General features: G+C 46.7%; 1 long non-coding RNA gene across 1 annotated transcript; it reads right to left on the bottom strand.

Moving 5' to 3' along the window:
* Positions 1-643: 643 nt before the first annotated feature.
* LOC142214197 (uncharacterized) lies at positions 644-10,677 on the bottom strand. The gene is made up of 3 exons (XR_012717262.1): positions 10,297-10,677; positions 6,419-6,553; positions 644-3,023 (listed from the first exon to the last, which is right to left on the bottom strand). It is a non-coding gene; the product is annotated as an uncharacterized LOC142214197 (long non-coding RNA).
* Positions 10,678-10,909: the final 232 nt, after the last annotated feature.

The raw sequence follows: 10,909 nt of genomic DNA, 5'->3' as shown, positions 1-10,909 counted from the left end.
ATAGATCATGCACCGGCCCCTATAGTGGCACTACAATTAGCTACGTAACACTAATGTTTTTATGGAACTATACACATATCAAAAAATGGAAGACATTGGTGATTTTGTTGTTCTCAGACAACTTGTAACGTCATTTTGTCCACAAGTAGTAAAATATATAGTACATACACTAATATTGCACGTTTCCCATTATTTCATTACGACTGGTTACTAAGCACGGAAATGACAAAGCTGGAAAATAACAAAGATGTGCAAAATATTTAACAGTGACGCTTAGAGATTGACTTGCTTGGATATAGAGTATGGACGGTATAAATAAGTCATATGCATGAAACCTTTCTGGCTGTGTACAGCCGTAGTTAGACTTAAAGGGGCTGTCCATTTTGGACAATCCCTTTATTAGCAGGGTTCCTTAAAGGGGCTGTCCATTTTGGACAATCCCTTTATTAGCAGGGTTCCTTAAAGGGGCTGTCTGGGACTATGTTATTAATTGCTAAGGCCTCTTTACTAGAGATGACTACCTCGCCACCATAGGAATACGTGTAAGCGGCCGAACACCAAGGGGTTAAGCGCATTGACTATTCAGCCGCTTACACGCATTCCTATGGTGGCGAGGAATACTACTCGCTCATCTCTACTCTTTACTGCTGACCAAGCACAGCGCTGTACATTGTATAGTGGCTGTACTTGGTATTGCAGCTCAGCCCTACTCATTTGATTGGGACTGAGGTGTAAGACCAATCAATGTTATGTCACTGGCCTGAGAAGAGGAAGCGGAGCTCAATATTATAGCCCTGACAACCCCTTTAATGGGGGTTATACATGATTAGAAACATATAGCTGCTTTTTTCCTGTCCACTGACAGTGTGCGGTACCAGGCATGGACAGGTGTGGCGCGGTTTATGCCAGAAATTGACCATATTTTCTAATAGTGGACAACCACTTTAATGTTAAGTTGATGACAGGGTGTCCTTCTACCCTGTAATCTGTGGAGCAACTCGGCAATGTTCAATTTTCCTGCAGTGCCTCTACAGGAGAAAAGAAGCATTACATTGTTCCTATTCACCGGATAGTTTGTGAATAATGTAAAGTGCGTTGGGTCCTCCAGAGGGAAATAAAATGTAGTCACTTTTCACTCTGGCTATAGGGGTCCAAAAACAGAATTCCCTCTATTAGCTCCGAATTTCTATAGGTTGTTTTCGAAACCAGACAACCCCTTTAATGGATGAATAGGCGTTACTGCTCATATTTATAGAGCTGCCCCTTCCCAGAGACAAAGGTGCTTTACTGAAGACTATCAACAGTACATCCACCTTCTACAGTGAAGAAATACAAAGGGTTTTCCCAAGACAGTAACCTGGAGAAGTGTAAGTGCTTGATCAGTGGGGGCCCAAATACTAGGAAATCCCCCCAAAGACCACAAAATAGTGGGGTTTCTATGTCTCCTGTCTGAAAGGAACATTATCACTCTATTCAAAGTCTATGGAACTATGGGGCAACACGGTGGCTCAGTGGTTAGCACTGCAGCCTTGCAGCGCTGGAGCCCTGGGCTCGAATCCTGCCAGGAACAGCATCTTCGATTCGTGTGAATCGTGCGGGCGCTCACACAGGAGTCCCATCCTCATAAGCGGTCAGAGCCCCACCGAGGCACTTGGTAACTTATCCCTGACCCAGAGATTAGGTGATAAGTTACTATCTCAGGAAAACCCCTTTAACTATAACATTTCCAAACGGTTTGGCGAAACGCGGATTTTTCTGAAAAACGTCATTTGTAGGATTCCGAATATTTCCACTATAAGTCTGACATGTCTCAGCTATAAAGTGAATGGACTTAGCAGGATTAGAGGACTTGTGTGAAATGTAGAACGACTCATTTTAGACTTTATGATATGGACACTTCGAGGAGTATTAGAACAATCCCATTATCATCATGGTGGACCCACAGCCCAGCAAAACGGTTTCATATAGGAGACGGATCCAAACTTACTATGTGACACCGGTGGCTGCTCCACCATATCCTCCTACAGGAGACCATCTGTAGTACAATTCCATAGCCAGGTGGACCGTCTATGGCAAAGGTACCTTAAAAGTAGAGATCCCCCATAAGGGCCCCTCATATACCAGTTTATCGGTATCATTTACAGATTGTGTGAACAGTAACGGGTCAGACTCCACCAGCCAATACGTATCAGAAAAATAAAACAAAACCTTTAGGACTGGCGGACAACCTGAGAATTAAGCAAAAAAACATTATTGCATTTATTGCAAACATGCGCGCAAATTAAATCTGCGACGTATGCAAATCAATTACCGGCTTGGCTTACCTGGCACGAGGATTGAGGTAAACTATGGACTTCCTTCAAAAATCATTGCTATTTGTTAATTGCTACAGAAATAAATGAAGCGTAGATTACCGAGAAAGCAGTGAATGGTTAACATTTGTGAGACGGCGACAAGCCAGAAATGTCCTATGGTTGAGACGTACACCCCAAGAATTCAGCTTTGGTCTCGTATGTACAGCTCTGATCCACATGGACAGTGTAAACAAATCCGATCCATCTCATGAGTCCGATGCTTTGCCTTGGCTACATGTCTTCAGTGTGGTAATGGACTCGCCGCAAAGGATGTGGTCATTGTAGACCTGGGTACGAATATAACATTGCTATATCACAATACATTATTACAGAACCTCCAGCTATCCAAGGCCTGAGATACCAGAAGTCGGCTCACTGGCAGACACTAATAATGTACCTGGATGTTATCCAAAGGCCTATCAGTACTGTTATATACACTTACATACTAGGGGCATTTCTAGGGCCTTGTGCCTCATGATGCCCGGGCATGATGGAAGCTCAGTGCCAAACGGACGTAAAAGTTCGCCATATTGTTTTCCATGGTAACAGAACGCTCCGGATAGGTCTCCTAATGAATGTTGCACTGAAGAATGGACGAAGCTAAATCACTCGCAGGGCGTCGCTCCTTCATAGAGAAGTCTGTCTTTGTTTTGCTCTTGCTAGACAAACCTAGAGAACGACAAAAAGCAAAAAGACGAATGTATCCTGTGCCAATATACAAGTGCCCGGCTTTCCCTGTCATCCCTCAAGTACAGACACCCACACGGCGACAGTCAGTGATGGCAATGCTTGGTATAAGGCGGCATTCACAATGTATTCAGGAGAAAAGGATGAAGCATATTAGCACAGTAAGGGTGCATTCTCATCACATCAGGGCACTCCGTCTGATGGAGAGAGTTTTATTGCTCTTGTTTTTAAAAACACAACTGGCAGCAGACGCATAGATGTATAAGGGATTGGGGTAGATGACGCCATCATCCACCTTCTTCACAGAGCTCTCTCTCACCTGGAGAAACCCGGGAACACTGTGAGAATAATGTTCTTTGATTTCTCCAGTGCGTTCAACACCATTCAGCCAGGGCTACTGAGGGAGAAGCTGAACCTTGGTGGTGCGGACCATCACCTGTCCAACTGAATCCTAGACTACCTGACAAACCGCCCTCAGTATGTGAGAGCCCAGGACGGTGTGTCTGACACTGTGATCTGTAGTACGGGGGCACCACAAGGTACAGTTCTTGCCCCATTTCTCTTCACACTGTACACTGCTGACTTTAGGCACAACTCCTCCAGCTGTTACTTACAGAAGTACTCCGATGACTCTGCTATAGTCGGCCTTATCACTGATGGCGACGATAGGGAATACAGAGACTTAAACCGGGATTTTGTTGAATGGTGCCAGCAGAACCAGCTCAGGATTAATGCTGGGAAGACCAAGGAGATGGTGGTGGACTTTAGTAAATGGAGAGGTGCTCTGACCCCGGTGGAGATCCAAGGAACATGTATTGAGATAGTCAGGACCTATAAGTACCTGGGCGTGCTCCTCAATAATAAACTAGACTGGGCTGATCACCTGGAGGCGCTGCACAGAAAGGGCCACAGCAGACTCTACCTGCTCAGGAGGCCGAGGGCCTTCGGAGTCCAGGGGACACTTCTTAGGGCCTTCTTCAACTCTGTGGTTGCCTCAGACATCTTTTTCGGTGTGGCCTGCTGGGGAAGCAGTATATCAACCAGGGACAGAAATAGACTTGACAGGCTGATCAGGAGGGCCAGCTCTGTCCTGGGGAGCCCCTTGGACCCAGTACAGGTGGTGGGTGACAGGATACTGTCTGTGGTGACCTCCATGCGGGAGAACAAATCCCACCCCATGTATGGGACCTTGATGGGACTTGGCAGCACTGTAAGTGACCGTCTGCTTCACCCCAAGTGTGAGAAGGAGCGCTATCGCAGGTCCTTCCTTCCAACCGCGACCAGGCTGTATAATCTACATCAGACCAAACGAAGAGCACTCCGCACAGAGAACTAATGATTATGACGATGACCATGAGGTCTTCCTCTTTCTCTTCTGTTTTTCCTTAGCTGCCATGGACTCCTAGTATATCTTCTCTTCTCAGCTTATCTGTGTCTACATCTGTAATATATTACTCTGTATTATCCTGTATCTGTATTACTATGCTGCTGTAACACGCTGAAATTTCCCCAATGTGGGACTATTAAAGGATTATCTTCTTATCTTATCTTATAATGGCAAATGGACTGTCCATCCGATTACAAGAATTTTTCTTTTGCGCAGAGTATAATAAGTGGAGGGCTAGGGGCTACACTGACCTCTCGTGGGGGTCCTGGGTGACATCACGTGTCCCCTGGTCATTACTGGCTCTCAACGGTCAGGTGGGGTGCTGTTATTTACATGCAGGGAATCAGTGAACAAACTACATTTCCCATGATTCATCTTCCTGCTCTCACTCTCTGTGTACCCCTCCAATGACATCACAGGTAATCACGTGCTGTTGTGATGTTTCGTTTGCTACTCGCAGGGCAGGTAAGGTGGGGGGGCTGGTGGTGAGCTTGCAAAAGAAACGTCACAGCAGCATGTGACCTCGTATGTGGGAGTAATGTATTACCTGTGATGTGAGAGCAGGCAAATGAATCATGGGAAATGTAGTTTATCCACAGATTCTCTGCATGTAAATCGCAGTGATACAAGGAGCGGCAAGTAAAAACGCCAAGAAATCACTACACAAGGAACCAATAAGTATATAGCACTACTGTGGATGTGTTTGCAGATTATTTTTGGAAGCTGGATAACCCCTTTAATTTAAAGAGCACCTTTCACCACCTGGGGCATACGCAGTTTAATACACCGCTAGAAAGCCGGCGCTGCGCTGAATTCAGTACACTATCGGCTTTCCCGTTCTGTGTCCCTGGTGAAGAGCTATCAGTGCCAGTACTGTAGCTCTTCACTGTCAGAAGGGCGTTTCTGACAGTCGGTCAGGAACGCCCTTCCTCACAGCAGTGCCGACGGCGCTGTACTGTGAGAGCGGTGAGGGACGCCCCCTGTCCTCCTGATAGTGTTCGTCCATAGATGAGTACTGGGGGGGGCTGTTCCTCACCTCTTAGCGTCATTGCCGGGCGGTAAGCAACACCCCCTCTTCACAGTGCAGCGCTATAGACGCTACTGCGAGGAGGAGCGTTCCTGACTGACTGTCAGAAAATGAATCGGAGCCTTTTTTGCAGGCGGATTCCGTGTCAAAAACCGCCTGCAAAAAACTCCATGTGAACATACCCTTATAAGTATACAAATATAAATCCTGAAAATTGCTAATTTTTCCATTTATTCTGTAAACTTTGGATCTTTTTATAAATGTATTCTAAACATATCGGCCAAAAATTACCAGGAACATAAAGAACAATGGTGTCCTGCAAGCAGCACTTTTCTCTCTGCATGGAAACCACACGGACCTCATTAAAGTCTATGGGGTCCGTGGTTTTCCTTTCCTTTAACCACCTTTTAACCCGTATAGGTTTCCATTCAGAGGTCCCCAAGTGGACTCTCTGAACAGAACCCCGAACGCAGATGTGAACCGGGCCTATGAAGTTGAAGGAGCGCTCACCTAACTGCATGTGCGAGAGGCAGATCTATGGGGGTATCTAGAACCAGATCTGCACCAACCAGAGATAGGTCATCAATATGTAAATACTGGAAAACCCCTTGAATGTGTCTCAATATCCAGTTAAAAACAAAACAAAACACAACTTGCTATTTTTTTGGGCATCTTGGGGAATATTAAGAATTCATTGTTCTTCCCGCGGCAGCTTAGTCGGTGCTTATTCACATTAATCCTACAATGCAGCTGCTGGATACAAAACTGTTATCGAGACTTTGACACATTGTGACAATCTAGACAGATGCAATATATGGGTCAGAGGGATCCAGTGCAGAATGGAGGGAAAGTGGCCCAATATTACAAGTTGGAGGCCCAGGGAGTCACACACGACATTGGAAACACATGTATAAAATGTCACCATTGGCATGTACAGAACTGCAGGAAATACAATATACTCACATCACATCTTGACTTGCCCTTCAAGCACTACATAGCAGATACTTGCAGGATGAAGCCATGAGGTCCATGTATCCAGTCCAGTCTATAATCCGCTCCTTATACAGAGAGATTGGGAAAATTTCTTATATGTTGTGCCTAAAAGAGATAACGTCCAGAATTATTATCATTTTATTCATTTATATCGCACTGAGCGCTGTAGAGAGGTTGTCAACACTCACCCCAGTCCCATCAGGGCTCAAAATCTAGACTAAAAGGAGTCTGTCCTCAGAATCCCGCAGATAGATAAATTGGGGTCACCCGAATTAAACATTTTTCCCCTTGAGAATCGTTGCCGAGATATTTTGATAACGTGGCCATAAGAGATTACACATGCACGGCCTAGTCCTGTCAATCATAGGAAAGTGGGGTGGAGAGCACCGCAGCGTGGCGGGAGGCTTAGTGGTCATGCACACAACCGGGGTCCATCTGGGAAAGTTGTCAATTTAGTTCAGGAGCTCACTACCTCATCACTGAGAAAATGTGTCCCACACACGGACCGTGTTTCACAGACGCAACACACTCACGTGCACGGCCACTTACGTCTTTGGAGAAAATTATTATTTTGCTATTACATAGCGCCATCATATTCCGTAGCGCTTTATAGATATTGTCAGCACTGCCCCATGTAGGACCGACGGTCTACATTCCCTATGACTTTGGAGGAAACCCAAGAAAACATGGCGAGAACATACAAACTCCTTACAGATGTTGCCCTTGGATGGATTCGAAACTTCAGTGCTGCAAGGCCACCGTACTAACCACTGAGCCACCGTGCGGATCATTGCTCCAAAGAGCTAATCTGCATATTAACAAAAACAGCCATATCTCGATAATGGTGGCACGGATTCACAAGGGGGAAACACTATCCAACCTATCCATCTATGGGAATGCATTTATCTGCTGGGTACTAGGGACACATTCCCTTTAAAGGGATTCTACCACTAAAACACATTTTTTTCTAGTTAACACGTCGGAATAGCCTTTAGAAAGGCTATTCGTCTCCTACCTTTAGAAGTGCTCTCCGCCGCGCCGTTTGTTCAAAATACTGGTTTGTACCGGTATGCTAATTAGCTCTCTCGCAGCGATGGGGGCGTCCCCATTGCAGCTCGAAAACCGACCGCAGCGCCGCCTCTATGGTCTTGGGTATCCTCCCCTTGCTTCTTCAGCGTCCTGTCGGACGCCTGCGCAGTACGCTCTGTTCGGCGAAGATTGCCGAACGTACTGCGCATGCGCGAAATTGCAGTGCCCGCACTATGGCTGGGACCGCAATTTCGCGCATGCGCAGTACGTTCGGCAATCTTCGCCGAACAGAGCGTACTACACAGGCGTCCGACAGGACGCTGAAGAAGCAAGGGGAGGATACCCAAGACCATAGAGGCGGCGCTGCGGTCGGTTTTCGAGCTGCAATGGGGACGCCCCCATCGCTGCTCCTGCGATGGGGACGCCCCCATCGCTGCGAGAGAACTAATTAGCATACCGGTACAAACTGGTATTTTGAACGAACGGCGCGGCGGAGAGCACTTCCACAGGTAAGAGACGAATACCCTTTTTAAAGGCTATTCTGACATGTTAACTAGAAAAAAATGTGTTTTAGTGGTAGAATCCCTTTAACAAAAGGGCCAGGCACTGGTTTACTGGGACCACATTTAGTGGGTACATGCCATACAAGGCATCCAGTACTGTGTCATGGCTTGTGCTTCCACTAGTGTCATAGTAAACCAGGCGCCGCTCCACTGATTCCAGCACAGTTGGAATTATTTCTCTAACCCTCACCATTACTGAGCAATTTGGTGCCTGATGTGCTATTTCAGCTCTGTAACGTCAGGAGGGCGGTGTCAGGCAGGGGGCGTGATTCAGAGCTCCAATCAGAGGCAGCCAGTGTCAGAGCTCAGAATCACACCCCTTGTCTGACAGTACAAAACCTAACGCTAGGTTCACACTAGCGCCCGGAGTCCGTTCTCAGCTTTCCGTCTTCTGCATGCAGAAGATGGAAACCTGTCAGACCGGGTCCGGCCGTAAGCGGCGGTGAGTGTTTTATGCTCTCCGCCGCGAAACCGTTTTTTTAAAATCGGACACAGAGTACTGCATGTCCGACTCTGTGTCCAATTTTTTAAAAAAAACGTTTCGCAGCGGAGAGCATAAAACGCTCACTGGCGCTCACGGCCGGACATCTTTCAAACCCATTCAAATGAATGGGTATGAAAGAGTCCTGCAGGTTTCCGTCTCTTGCTCAGTTTTGTGCGGGACACGGAAACCTGCAGAACGGAGACCGGGCGCAGATGTGAACGAGCCCTTAGTAGTATATTACGATAGGCACCAAAACTAACAGCATTGATTGCTCGGGAACGGTGAGGGCTAGAGAAATAATTTCAACTGTGCTGGAATCAGTGGAACAGAGTTGGATAATTGGGGGCGGGCCGGTAGGATTCCCATCTTCCCAGGCCTCCCCTGATTTCTGAAATTCTTGGACATTCCCTTTAAGGACCATTGCCAGTGACAATGGTTTCTGTACAGTGCTGTGGAATACGTATGTGCTACATATAATTTTTTTGTGTTTTTTACTATAACCTGCTGGTCTCTATTATGTTATAAGTAGAAACCACAAGGTAAGTGTGAACACAGGCTAATTTTTTTTTTTTTTTTTTAAATGTAGATTGTCAGCCCCACATAGAGCTCACAATGTACATTCCCCCCCCCCTATCAGTATGTCTTTGGAATATGGGATGGAAATCCATGCAAATAATAATAAATTTTATTTATATAGCACCAACATATTCCGCAGCGCTGTACAATTTGTAGGGTTCAAATCCATGCAAACACGGGGAGAACATACAAACTCCTTGCAGATGGTTTTTTGCCCTTGGCGGGATTTGAACACCAGGACTCCAGCGCTGCAATGCTAACCACTGAGCCACCGTGTGACCCCACACAGGCTAAATTTTTGACAGATCCATCCTATGGCGGACCCCAATGACTTATAAGGGGGCCAAGGTGCCTGTATCCTACACGGGAAATATAAAGCTACGTGCAAGGTTTTTGCTGTGGGGATGATGGAATTTGCAGCAAATTACCGTATATACTCGAGTATAAGCCGACCCGAATATAAGCCGACCCCCCTAATTTTACCACAAAAAACTGGGAAAACTTATTGACTCGAGTATAAGCCGAGGGGGGGAAATGCAGCAGCTACTGGAAAATTTCAAAAATTAAAATGGTCGGAGTTTTTGGGTGCAGTAGGTGCTGGGGAAGGGGAGGGGGTGTTTTGGTTGTGTTTGTCCCTTCCCTTCCTTTTTTTCCCCCACTTGGAATTCAGTCTGGCTGAACATAGGGTATCTGCAGCGCTCCTATTAACCCCTTCCTGACGGAACAGGAGCACTGCAGATCCCCTATATTCAGTAGACCGGGCACTTTCAGACACATGGATACCTAATACGTTTGTGTTTCACAGTCATTTTTTACTTTTCTATGTATTCTAGGAAAGGAGCAATTTAGAACATTTTTTTTTTTTTTTTTGCACTATTTTATGGGAGATTATATACATTAATATTGTGGCTGGTCATAGACCCACCCTCCTAAAAAAAAAAATTAAAAAAAATTTTTTTTTTTTTTTTGCTGACTCGAGTATAAGCCGAGGGGGGCTTTTTCAGCACAAAAACTGGGCTGAAAAATTCGGCTTATACTCGAGTATATACGGTAGCTGCAGATGACAAATGTGAACAGATCCCTACACCAATATGCCAGGTGATGAATGTGGCTACTCATGGAGCCTCCAACACAAATGTGAACAGAGCCTTAGACACTGCAGGTCAGTGCGGTACAGGAGCAGTCTAGACACTTACCTAGAGCCGTCTATGGCCGGGATATCGCACTCGGCTGTTTTCTATACCGCTCCCGTGTATACATGACGGAGGCTGCGGTAAGTCACCCCGCGCCATGTTCCCGGCGACATTGCAGTACCTGCAGCACTACACCGAGCCCCGCTCCCTGCATTGTATCATGGCTCCTGCTGTACGAGCCGCCGAGACGTCGTCCATGTCCGGGGCAGAGGACGTGTGTGTGTCGCAGGTCACTCAGGCTGCAGACACCCCCCGCCACCGCCAAAGTCACATTGTATGCGGCATCGTATCCAGGCGGAAGTGTGGCGGCGCCGTCATCGGGGTCACTGCGGAAATCACCGGCGGCGCGGCCTCTGCAGCCGAGGAGACAGGCGGCGGGGCTGCAGATGTATACAGCGCTACCGACCTCCACCCCCTGCAAGAGGCCATGTGAGGGGAGGTCTCAGCTCAGGAGGCTGCAGCACCTACAGGGTTAAACATGCCTTTATCTAGAAATAAATCCTCAGCGTCTTGTCAGGAAGTTCTGCAACTTTCCAGGGTGCTGTTCACATTTGCTTCAATCTACGTCCAAGTCCAGTCAGATTTGACAAGATGTATAGTAGTATTCTAGTAGGGG

Source organism: Leptodactylus fuscus, chromosome 7 (genome assembly GCF_031893055.1).
Source record: "Leptodactylus fuscus isolate aLepFus1 chromosome 7, aLepFus1.hap2, whole genome shotgun sequence".
Taxonomy (NCBI): Eukaryota; Metazoa; Chordata; class Amphibia; order Anura; family Leptodactylidae; genus Leptodactylus; species Leptodactylus fuscus.
The sequence above is the reverse complement of the archived record's forward strand: the minus strand, read 5'-3'. Positions and strand labels throughout refer to the sequence as shown.